Source organism: Triticum aestivum, chromosome 1D (assembly GCF_018294505.1).
Source record: "Triticum aestivum cultivar Chinese Spring chromosome 1D, IWGSC CS RefSeq v2.1, whole genome shotgun sequence".
Classification (NCBI taxonomy): Eukaryota; Viridiplantae; Streptophyta; class Magnoliopsida; order Poales; family Poaceae; genus Triticum; species Triticum aestivum.
Genome location: NC_057796.1, coordinates 283,773,321 through 283,782,308, shown reverse-complemented (window position 1 = coordinate 283,782,308; position 8,988 = coordinate 283,773,321).

Below are 8,988 nucleotides of genomic sequence, written 5' to 3'. Positions count from 1 at the left end.
CGGAGGTGGTCCTCGCGTTCCCAGGTGGCTTCTCGGTCGGAATGGTGCGACTACTTCACTTTCAGGAATTTGATTGACTTGTTGCGAGTCTTGCGCTCACTTTCTTCAAGAATAGCAACGGGGTGCTCATGATAAGACAGATCTTCTTGGAGGTCAATCTCTTCGAAGTTGATGGTGCGCTCAGGAGTCTTGAAGCACTTGCAGAGCTGTGACACGTGGAACACATCGTGCATGTTCGCGAAGTTGGAAGGAAGCTCAAGTTGATAGGCGAGGTCGCCTCTTTTGCCAATGATCTTGAAAGGACCCACGTATCTAGGGGCAAGCTTCCCTTTGATACCGAAACGACGAGTGCCTTTCATTGGAGAGACGCGGAGGTAGACATGGTCTCCGATCTCGAAAGCCACATCCCGGTGCTTACTATCATAGTAACTCTTCTGGCGCGATTGCGCGGCTTTGAGATTTTCATGGATGACTTTACACATTTCTTCAGCCTCTGTGATTAAGTCATTGCCAAGAAGTTGGCGTTCACCAGTCTCTGACCAATTGAGAGGAGTACGGCACTTTCTGCCAAAGAGAATCTTGAATGGGGCCTTGCTTGAACTCGCTTGGAAGCTGTTGTTGTAGGAGAATTCGGCATAGGGAAGGCAATCTTCCCATTTCATGCCAAAGGAAATGACACAAGCCATGAGCATATCTTCAAGAATTTGATTGACTCGCTCGACTTGGCCACTAGTTTGAGGACGGAAAGCTGTGCTGAAGCGAATGTTGGTGCCCGTGGCCTTCTAGAAGGAGTCCCAGAACTTAGAAGTGAAGATGCTTCCACAATCTGAAGAAATCAGTTGTGGAATTCCGTGCAAGGAGACAATCCTGGAGGTGTATAGCTCTGCCAACTGATCTGTTGTGATGGATTCTTTGATTGGAAGGAAATGAGCCACTTTAGAAAGCTTGTCAATGACAACGAAGATAGCATCATTTCCGCGCTTGGACTTGGGAAATCCAGTCACGAAGTCCATTTCGATATGATCAAACTTCCACTCTGGGATAGCAAGAGGTTGGAGGAGACCAGCTGGTCGTTGGTGTTCTGCTTTCACTCTTCGACAGACATCACATTCATTCACGAATTGCGCGATTTCTCGCTTCATTCGAGTCCACCAGTACGACTGCTTGAGGTCATGGTACATCTTCGTACTTCCAGGATGAATGGAAAGAAGAGAATTGTGTGCCTCGTTCATAATGACTTTCCTTAGATCACCTTTAGGAACCACAATCCGGTCCTCGAAGAATAAAGTGTCTCTGTCATCAATGCGATAGCACTTGTATTTGGAAAGACCCTTGTCGATACCACGTTTCACCTTCTTCACCATGGTATCCAGGAGTTGTGCCTCACGAATTTGATCTTCCAAAGTAGGAGAGACTATGAGGTTGGCAAGAAAGCCTTGAGGAACAACTTGGAGGTTCAGCTTGCGGAAAGCTTCACAAAGATCCGGTTGGAATGGCTTGAGGATTAAGCTATTGCAATAAGCCTTCCTGCTCAAAGCATCTACAATGACATTGGCCTTGCCTGGAGTATACTCAATACTCGGATTGTACTCTTGAATCATTTCGAGCCATCGAGTCTGCCTGAGGTTGAGGTTGGGCTGAGTGAAGATGTACTTGAGACTCTTGTGATCGGTGAATATGTCCACTTATCTTCCCAACAAGAGATGTCTCCACGTTATTAATGCATGGACAACTGCCGCCAACTCAAGATCGTGAGTGGGGTAGTTCTTCTCATTGGGCTTCAACTGACGAGAGGTATAGGCCACAACTTTCTTCTCTTGCATTAACACAGCACTGAGACCTTGAAGAGAAGCATCACAGAAAACTTCAATTGGCTTGGATTCGTCAGGAGGAGTTAAGACAGGAGCTGTGACGAGTTTCTCTTTGAGAGTGTTGAAAGCAACGTCACACTCAGGAGACCAGACATACTTCACATGCTTCTGGAGAAGGTTGGAAAGAGGCTTTGCAATCTTAGAGAAATTCTCAACGAATCTTCGGCAATAGCTTGCTTGACCAAGAAAACTGCGGAGCTACTTGACATTCTGAGGAGGTTCCCAATTCACAATTGCGGACACCTTCTCGAGATTAACAGCGATGCCCTTGGCAGAGATGATGTGACCAAGGTAAAGAACTTCATCAAGCCAAAACTCACATTTTGAGAACTTCGCATAGAATTGATACTCTCTGAGCTTGTTGAGCACCAATCGCAAATGTTTGGCATGATCCTTCTTATTCTTGGAGAAGACCAGGATATCATCAAGATACACCAAGACGAATTCATTGGTATAGGGGTTGAATATGAAATTCATCATCCGAGAGATTGTTGGAGGAGCATTGACAAGGCCGAAAGACATGACAGTATATTCATAAGAACCAAAGCTTGTTCTGAATGCTGTCTTGGGAATATCTTCTTCACGAATGCGAATCTGATGATAACCCATACGAAGGTCAAGCTTGGAGAATACTTTAGCACCTTTAAGTTGCTCGAATAGCTCATTGATGTTGGGAAGTGGATACTTGTTCTTGATTGTCTTCTTGTTCAATGGACGGTAGTCGACACAAAGTCGTTCCGTGCCATCCTTCTTCTGGACAAAAAGAACACCACAACCCCATGGAGAAGAACTCGGTCTGATCAAACCCAGACGCTCTTGTTCATCGAGTTGTTTCTTCAATTCCTTCAGCTCCTTGGGTCCAAACTTGTATGGACGCTTGCAAACGGGTTTAGTGCCCGGCTCAAGATCGATAACGAACTCAACTGGCCGGTGAGGAGGCATACCCGGAAGCTCTTCTGGAAAGACATCTTGGTACTCACAAACAACTGGAATATGAGAGATGGCATTCAATTCGCCCTTCTCATTGAGAGAAAATAACCGAATGGTTTCATCACGAGCGGCTTAAATAATAACATCCTCAGAAGAGTGTGTCAATTGAATTTCCCTGGCAGCACAATCAAGTTGAGCCTCATGCTTAGAAAGCCAGTCCATCCCGAGAATAAGATCAATATCCGAGTCACCAAGAACAATAGGAGAAGACAGAAATTTATAGTTCCCCATCTTGATGGAAACATCCGGAACCACCAAACTAGAACTCAAACGTTTACCCGGAGAAATGACATCCATGGGTTTACCCAGATGTGAACTAGTGAATTCATGCTTGGCAAAAAACAGTCTTGACATGAAACAAAGCGAAGCACCAGTATCAAAAAGAACTTTTGCAGGAATATCATTAACTGAGAAATTACCCATTATCACATCAGTAGATTCCTCCGCTTGAGCTGCATTCATCATGTTCACCTTTGCAGACTTGGGATTATGCTTGACCACTGCATTGCTGGAAGATATGACAGGAGGAGGAGGCGGAAGACGCCTTTGGTTGAAGCACTTGTTAGCATAGTGACCTTTCTGCTGACACTTGTTGCAAGTCACCTCTGAGAGTGGACGATGATAAGGAGCATTCGACTTTGGAGCTTGATTCTGAGACTTGTTCTGATAGCCAGGGTTGGAAGAGTGGGAAGAACCATGGCCACCTTTGTTCTTCTGCTGGTAAGGCTGGCGAAACGGAGGAGGAGGAGGCAACCAGAACTTCTGTTGCTTAGCAGCCACAAGTGAGGAAGAAGAAGACTGAACTGCGTCTCTGACTCTCTTCTTAGAAGCCTCACACTTGAGCTGAGCAGCCTCTTGCTTCAGTGCCATGTTATAGAATTGATCAAACTGAGTAGGCTCAACAAGAACGAGACCTAATTGCAGATCCTCTCTAAGGCCACCTTTGAAGTGATAGATCATGCTCTTTTCATCAGGAACGTCTTGTTTAGCGAAGCGAGCAAGTTTCTGAAACTGGATGTTGAATTGATACACAGACATGTTGCCTTGCTTGAGATTGCGGAACTCCTCACGCTTGCTCTCAACAACACTTTGTGGAATGTGGTGCGCTTTGAAGTCCCGACAGAAGTCAGCCCAAGTGATCACACGACCTCCTCTGGAATCTTTGTATTGTTGATACCAATCAGCAACTTGATCCTTGAGCTGAAAAGAAGCGAACTTGACATAGTCCTCAGGCCTGACATTGCTACATTCAAAATGCTTGTTGATGTCCACGAGCCAATCATCGGCATCTGTGGCCTCGGCACAGTAGCTGAAAGACTTGGGCTGATTTGCGAGAAACTGGTTGAGAGTAGCAAAGTGAGGCTGATTGTTGCCTTGACCTTGATTTCCTTGATTGCCTTTCCCTTGGGTGCGTTCTTGCAAGAGTTGTAGAATCATCTGAGCATTGGCGTTGGTGGCTGCCATGATAGCTTGCCATGCCTCCGGAGGCGGAGGTGGTGGCGGAGGGTTCGCTTGACTCCCTTCATTGCGATCCGGATTCTGACGCGTTGGCGGAGCCATCCTGAAGAGGGTGACATCCGTTAGCATCTTGATAGACAAAAATACAAGTAGAATCAACGGATAGAAATTGCAACATATAGCCTTCACAATAAACATTCGAACGAGGATGAACGAATGAATTCCATAGTAAATCATCACACTTCCATTAAGTTGAGAAACCACTTAGAAAAAAAAGGTATGGAATCAACATTTGACTTCGAAGCAACTCGAATACCACAATTCAAAACAAAATAAGTATTGGCTTGCAGAATAAGCCGGAACAAACATACGATAGAGATTTCGTCCGAAGTTTTCGTGGTGGGGCCCACACGGGCTCGATCGTACAACACCATCATGTACAAGGCTGTGCACATGACATACGAAGCATCCCCGAGTCGGCATAGCCAAGGACTCTTTAAGACACTACGAGACCACTGTAAAACCAACCGTGGAAAGGCGGATCACTAGATGTCGAACCGCAATCTCATATCATGCGTCTGTCGCAAAGATATCCTAGGAGCTACTTGAATTCCCACTTATAAACTGCCGAAACTTTCTGGTTATGCAATCTGGTGTTGGGGATACAGGGGACACAAAATATATCACCCAAACTAGCAATCCCTAGATCCAGCTGTATCCATCCGTCAACACATAACCAAGAAACCTTCGGAAATCGTGTACCTCAACCTTCGAAAAGCATCCGTTATACGAGTTATGGCAATACTCCCGAACTCCTGCCCCAGTACTGGGTGGCGTCGAGGTGATCTCACCAACAACTGCATAAAAGAGATTTCGATGTCGGCGAAACTTAGGTATTCCAGAACTGCAACGATAAAATTGTGACGACAACACCTCGGAGCTCAACTCCCCGGGACACTGCCACAACCCCTAAATGTCAGGAGGCACCAAGAACAATGTTCTCGTCACAAAACCATCGGAACGATTCCAAGATACCCGCGTGATCCTAAATTTTTTTTAGTGAAATTTGAGGAGAGAATAGTCAAAACTTCTACGTCAGGAGACCTCACCAGAGCGACGAAGGGACTGAGGAGTAAAAAGAATCCTACTCCCCGATATATATAATCCTAAGACTCAAAACATTTTTGTTGTAGACTCAACAACGCCAGCGATTCAATCAAGCAGGGGGCTCCTAAGTCGGGGATGGCTCTGATTACCAACTTGTAACGCCCACGATGCGGCTATATCTCCCACGTGTCGAGGCACGACTTAGAGGCATAACCGCATTGTGGTTTTGTCGCAAGAAGGGTCATCTTCACACAATCCCATGTAATGAACAAGAATGGGATAACGAGAGTTGGCTTACAATCGCCACTTCACACAATACATAAATATAATTCATACATCATCCAAAATACACACATAGACCGACTACGGTCAAAATCCATATGAAAATAAGATAACCACAAATGCTATATCCCCGATCGACCCAACTGGGCTCCACTACTGATCATCAGGAAAAGACACATAGTAACGACCACGTTCCTCGTCGAACTCCCACTTGAGGTCGATCTCATCATCTGCACTGGCATCGTCGGCACCTGCAACTGTTTTGGTAGAATCTGTGAGTCACGAGGACTCAGCAATCTCACACCCGTGAGATCAAGACTATTTAAGCTTGTAGGAAAGGATGGTGAAATGAGGTGGAGCTGCAGCAGGCACTAAGCATATATGGTGGCCAACATACGCAAAAGAGAGCGAGAAGAGAAGCAACGGAACGGTCGTCATCAAGTAATGACCAAGAAGTGATCCTGAACTCCTACTTACGTTCATGCATAACTCAAACCGTGTTCACTTCCCGGACTCCGCCGAGAAGAGACCATGATGGCCACACACACGGTTGATGTATTTTAATTAAGTCAAGTGACAAGTGCTCTACAACCGGACATTAACAAATTCCCATCTGCCTCATAACCGCGGGCACAGCTTTCAAAAGATAATACCCTGCAGGGGTGTCCCAACTTATCCCATCATAAGCTCTCACGGTCAACGAAGGATAAACCTTCTCCCGGAAAGACCCGATCAGTCTCGGAATCCTGGTTTACAAGACATTTCGACAATGGTAAAACAAGACCAGCAAAGCCACCCGACGCGCCGACAAATCCCGATAGGAGCTGCACATATCTCGTTCTCAGGGCACACCGGATAAGTCAAGCTACGAGTAAAACCAGTCCTCGAGTTTCCCCGTGGTGGCCCCGCAAGCTGCTCGGTTCGGACCAACACTCGAAGGAGCACTGGCCCGGGGGGGTTAAAAATAAAGATGACCCTCGGGCTCGCGAAAACTCGGGGGAAAAGGCTTAGGTGGAAAATGGTAAAACCAAGGTTGGGCCTTGCTGGAGGAGTTTTATACAAGGCGAACTGTCAAGGGGGTCCATAAATCACCCAACCGCGTAAGGAACGCAAACTCAAGGGACATAATCCCGGTATGACGGAAACTAGGGCGGCAAGAGTGGAACAAAACACCAGGCATAAGGCCGAGCCTTCCACCCTTTACCAAATATATAGATGCATTAATTAAATAAGATATATTGTGATATCCTAAATATCCATGTTCCAACATGGAACCAACTTCAACTTCACCTGCAACTAGCAACGCTATAAGAAGGGCTGAGCAAAAGCGGTAACTTAGCCAAACAACAGTTTGCTAGGAAAGGATGGTTAGAGGCTTGACATGGCAATATGGGAGGCATGATATAGCAAGTGGTAGGTAGCGCAGCATGGCAATAGAACGAACAACTAGCAAAGCAAAGATAGAAGTGATTTCGAGGGGTGGTCATCTTGCCTGCAAGGTTCTCAGAGTTGTCGAAAGCTTGATCCTCGTAAGCGTACTCAACAGTTTCCTCGTTCACGAACTCGTCTCCCAGCTCTACCCAACACAAGAACACAAGCAATGGAACCACAATCAATGACGAGAAATGCACAAGCAACATGATGCAATACATGAATGATATGCAAGATATGATATGCGATGCATATGCGTGCTCCGGAAGGAAAATGATGAACAAGGCAGTAACTTGGCAAACCAAGCATGCCACTGGAAAGATGAGATGATTTCGGTTGAAATCGATATAAAGATCACCGGAAACGGATGCACGGTTTGCAAATGGCAAGCAAAACAAAAATGACACGAATATCTGATTAACAGCATGATAGCACTTAAAATGCAACAAGTAACAATGCTACAGCACTCCAACATAGCAACAAAGCATATGGCAGTAATCTACAGGGCATGCTTGACAAAAGTTGAACACTGAGCTACGGCTAATTCACAACATAACAGGTTCAAACAAGCATGGCAAAAGTGCCAAAGATAACAGGTTCACAGACTTGGAGAAATTACTGGACATGGCAGAAACAGCATCAGGTAGCAATGTTCAGAGCACGAAATGAACATGCTACATGAAGTTAACATAGCAAAACAAGGCATTGCAGTATTCTACTAAATGCATATGACAAACATCCCTTAATGATAATAAGCCAAAAAGGACCAGAAGATATGATGGAAACAATGTAAACATAGAAAGTTTCTTTAACAGGTTTCAGACAGCAGAAAACAGAGCATGGCAGAAACAATAATATGAAGGCATCTTGGTGAGCTTGATGCACTCACCAAAAAGCAATGCATGACAAAACAAGCATACCTACAGCAAGATGGAATATTTCTGAAGCTATCCATGGAAAGAGAAAGTACATAGCATGTATAAAACAACTACAACAAGCTTGGCAAAATTGAATATCATGTTAAGAATCTGCCAGAAATATTTTATAGCATAAGTAGAGCAAGATTGAGTCATGCTATGGCACTCCATAATTGCAAACAAGGGTATGAATGGATCAATTACAACAATAGCTACAAAACATCCTTATTGAACATCTCCAAAATGATCATGGATCTCTATGTAGCCACATGGATACATAGCAACAAAATAACAGCAGTCACAGACTTGGAAAAACTACTAAGTCTCTGAAATCAGAAACATTACGAAGCCTAGTTTGCATGCTTTTCCTAGTCACCACATATATCACAAAAATACAAGGCATACACCTCTGGAAAGATGGCATGGCATACAACAAAACACATGTAGAGCTCATGCCCATAGGATGCACAGATTAAATGCAACAAAAATAACAAATCCTCAAGTTCAGATAAGTAACAGCACATAACAGCAACTAGCACTCTTGCACCAGAGATTTGGGCATCAAGATGGACTTAAATGAACATGGTGCAATGGAACAAAATGAAGAGCATCTCGTAACGAACATTTCGATATATTACACACATGAAACGGAGCTATATGCAGGGAGTTATGATGCGATGAACATGGGCATGTACTGTAATAAATAAAAGACTTGGAGAAATTGGGGGAGGAGAGAAAGTCAACCCTAGGGTTCGGCCGATCGGATCTGGCTCGAGGGAGCTCGCCGGAGCCGCTGCTGGCCGGAGCGAAGGAGGCCGGAGAAGTTGGCGACGCCGGCGAGGGCGGCAGTGGCGAACGCGGCGGAAGAGGCGGCGCCTCGGGGCGGCGGCGCGGGGCGCGGCGCAGGTCGGCGGAGGGTGGACACCGGCGCG